The sequence below is a fragment of the Benincasa hispida genome, chromosome 12 (genome assembly GCF_009727055.1).
Source record: "Benincasa hispida cultivar B227 chromosome 12, ASM972705v1, whole genome shotgun sequence".
NCBI lineage: Eukaryota > Viridiplantae > Streptophyta > Magnoliopsida > Cucurbitales > Cucurbitaceae > Benincasa > Benincasa hispida.
Window position 1 is genome coordinate 12213199 of NC_052360.1, and position 4562 is coordinate 12217760.

The window sequence follows — 4562 nt, forward strand, 5'->3', positions numbered from 1 at the left end:
CCCTAGGACTCAAGTTAGGTTGTTACTAAACACATGCATGCATGGAACTTAAAACGACACCCTTTTATAGTGAATTAAATGCTAAATAAATAAGATAATTTCAAAACACATTCATTAAATTCAAATATTAAAAACAGACGATAGGGTACCCATAAATCATAAATGATAATAAATAGTTCTGAAAACAAATCTTAGTAGTAAGCTTCAAACATCAAAACTGAAAGTTGAAAAATATGAAAAGAAATCTAAATATCATGAGTGGAAGCATAGAATTGGTTTCAGAGGCTCGATCACGGATTCCGCTTGTTAATCGCCGATGCATCTCTGCCTTTACCTGAAATGACAACATGAGAAAGGATGAGTATAAAATACTCAGTAAGTAACCCCATTACTAAGGTCAGGCTAGGCATCTATGTCCTCTAGATGCCTACCTCTGGTGGAACATTTAAACTACTCTAGTCCTCATGGGACACATACATACATGAAAAACTGATTTCTATCATACTTAGTTAAGTATGTGCACTACTTCTAGTAAGTTCCGTAGGACCTAATCCTCTGGTGAATTCCGAAGGAAATACAACCCCTGGTGAATCCCGAAGTAAACACAACCCCTGGTGAGTTCCGAAGGAAGGAAACACAACCCCTGGTGAATCCCGAAGGAAACACAATCTCTGGTGAATCCCGAAGGAAACATAATATATAGTGGGCATCTAACTAATTAGTAGGGACACTATCACAGTCTCAACATCGCAAGTATCACAACATGGTTCTATAACATACATATACACATCAACATCATGGCTCTACAACATACATATATGCCTCAATATCCTCATATCAAATACAACCTCATGGAATCAAGTACCATCTCATGCTAGCATGCAAGTATCTACGTGCATAAATAAATCTTTCAGATCCTCATACAAGAACATACATCGATCATACTATACTATACGTCTATCATGCTATTGTTCTGTCATAATATTCATCTATCATGCTAGCATATATCTAGTGTCTGGCCCGTGGGCAGTTCCAGTAGTAAGATTACTTACCTCGATACTAGATTCAGATATCGATCCAAGCGACAGTCTTCAATAATCAATATTTGAATTCAATTCCCCAATGAAGCCTGAGCAACAACCACCATCAAGATTCCAATCTCCAAAATCTTTCTTCAATTAGACCTTGCTTCCAACTTTTAATCCTTTTCTCCCTTAAAATTTTCAATTCACAAAGAATTTAACTCACCCCTTTCCACAATGAAATTAATTCTTGACATTAATTTCAAATTAAATTTGTGTGACATAACCCCCTTCCAAAATGAAATTAATTCTTGACATTAATTTCAAATTAAATTTGTGTGACATAACCCCCTTCCAAAATGAATTAATTCTTGACATTAATTTCAAATTAAATTTGTGTGACATTAAAAGTTCAATTTCCATAACTTCCCTCCAATTAAACCATTAAATTGAAACATCCTTTCCTTCCAAAATGAAACTAATTCTTGACATTAATTTCAAATTTAATTTATGTGACATTAAAATTCCAATTTCCATAACTTCCCTTCGATTAAACCATTAAATTGAAACACCCCTTTCTTAGCAATTAAATCACAATAATAACATTTTGAATTTCCAAAATTAAACAAAAATGCCCTCTAATACTAGAAAATATTGAAATTATATTAAGAAAAAATTCAGGGTGTTACAAGGAACTTCAATGCATTCAGCACATTAAATTTTACTTCTTGGTTGTCCACACGCATAGTAAGCTCCCCCATGTGTACGTCTGTCAATACCTTCCCAGTGGCAAGGAATGGCATCCAAGGATGATTGAAACATCCCGATCTGCTTCATAATCTAGGATAATGAAATCTACTAAGAATATAAACTTGTCAACCTTCACTAAAACATCTTAAATCTTTCCTTCAGGGTACGTGATTGTCTTGTCAGCGAGCTGAAGTGTTACAAAAGTGGGTTGCGCTTCACCAATTCCGAGTTTCTTGAAAATTAAAAGGGGCATGAGGTTAATGCTTGCTCCTAGGTCACACACGTCTATCCCTCCAATTGAACAAAGGACCGTAAAGCTGCTTGGATCCTTCTGCTTCTCAGGAATTTTATTGTTGATCAACGCATTGCATTCCTACATCTACACTACTACTTCCAACCTACTGTCTTTTCTTTTCTTTGTTAGAACATCCTTAAGGAATTTTACGTACATTGGAAATTGTTCAAAGGCTTCTATAAGAGGAATGTTAATGTGCAATTGCCTTAGAATTTCAAGGAAATGCTTGAATTATTGCTCGTCATATTTCTTTTGTAGGTGTCTGGAGAATGGTGCACTTAGTTGCACCGCATGCGTTAGACGTGCTTGGGTGGGAATGACTTGCAGATCCAGGCGTTCTTTCTTCTTGATCTTCAAATGCCTTTATGTGCATTGTGAGCTCATCTGCTGAAGGATTGTTGTTATTTCTTGGGTTCATCTTCTTCTCCACTAGAGGTCTACTGAAAAGCATCTAGAAAGTGCTTTTATTACCTTCAAGTTTAGAACTAATATTGCTAGTTGTATTTAGTTTGACGTGGTTTGTTGGGTAATTTCAGGAAACTGAGCATCAGGAGTAATTTGTGTGAAAGTGATAAAAAAAATCGGGACAAAACATCAATTTTGAGATATTACGGCTTGGCTATGGAATTAGGAAGAAACCAAGGACCCAAGATCAAGAAAAAAAGGAAAATTTGGAAGGCAATTTAGGGGAGCCAACGTTGGAAGAGCATTGCAATGCTGCTCCCTGATACTGCAGACCCGAGAGCAATTTGGAATAGGGCAGCGTTGCAATGCTACGACTTTGATGTGTGGCTAGCATGACGCCAGCATTGCAATGTTGCAAGCATATTATAAATAACAGCATTACGTCGCCAGGTTTAAAATGAGAGAAAAGGAGGAAAATAGAGAACCCACTTTGATAGATTTTACGTAAATTCTAATCCGTACAAGAGTGAAACAGAGCAATTTTGATCGTTTTTGGTTGAAGACTCGAGATTTCAATTGAGAGTTGATCTAAGAGCATTTCTAGTTTGATCATGGTAGGAAGATTGATCGTGATCGTGCAGTTTTATTGAAGAACGATCCAGTATTCATGGCGAAAGTCAAGAAGATCGTGATTAGGATTCAAACTTATTGAAGGGAGATCGTTCTTCTTTGTTAATTTATTTTCCACCATGATGGTTCTTTTTTTGTTAAATACTGTTATCGGAATCATGCATGGCTAAACTCTTTTATTCTAGGGTATTTGTGGATTTTAGGGATGTTACTTTGAATATTGAATTTACAATTAATTGATTTTGCATAGATTCCTAAATTGTTTGTGCTTAATGCTTTTGATTAACTGGCCACTAATTGAATGAACTTAAGTTAATTAGATGTCTCGAGAGAGAATTTAATTCACTGGACCCAATAATTTAGACTGTTATTTGAAATTGCATGAGAGTGAATTTAGAATAATAAGGGGTGTGACTGAAGGGTCTTGATGTTGTAACTATTCAAACGATAGCAGAGGTTCGGATCGATGGGTAGTTATTAGGATGGTTTGAGCTCGAGAGAGGATTTCCTGATTTTAGAACTTCTAGCCTCAAGTATTGATAACGGGCAGAAATGCACGTTATCATAGTGCTAAGTTCTTAAACAATGTTGGATTGCGTTGATGAAATATGTTAACTTGCGTCCATTAAGCATTAATTTCATAATATTGCGGTCGCATGCGTTCAGCGCATTAGAACAGTTGAACTTTGTATTTTTGTGCAGAATATGCGTTAACGCAAAGCAAGAATTGCGATCATAGGAAATCATTGGTTGAGCGCAACTTCACCGCAAGGCTTTGCATTGATTGTGCTCGCAAACATTCGCCCAAGAAGGTTCGCCACAACTTGGTCAGCGCAACATGGTGGGCGCATCTGGGTGAAAGGCCAATTAAGCGCGATGGGATAGAAAGCTGATGACAGTCGAATCCAAATTAAGTTGATAGCCGATAACGGTCACAAAGTACATTCAACTTTTTGGTGACAATTATTCGGCGCATCAGTCAGGAATTAAAGTTGTCCCATTTGTACAACCATGAAAGAGAAGCCACCTTTCACCGTGGATACTCTATAAATACTAAGGGCATTCTTCAGAGAAGGGGTTCATTGTTTTTACAATCTTTTGTTCCACAAGTTCACACCGCTGTCCATAGATTTCCTTTTTATTTTAAGGCGGAGCAAGAGAAGAGTGGTGGCGTCGAAGATCGCACAGGGCAACTCGAGAGAGAACCTTGAAGCATAGAAGCAGAGAGCGGATCGACTCTCGCGAGAGCGAGATTATCATTTTGAGCACGAGTAGAAAAACAGTGTAAACGCCTGGCAACAAGAGATTGCTACCAGGCTCTATATTCTATACTTGCATTGTTATTTTGTACTTCATCTTCATATTTATACAATGGAAGTTCTATTTCTACATTTGTTCACTCTCTTAATATGCATGAGTAGCTAAACTAGTCGAATGAGTTGAGAAGAACTAAGCTAACA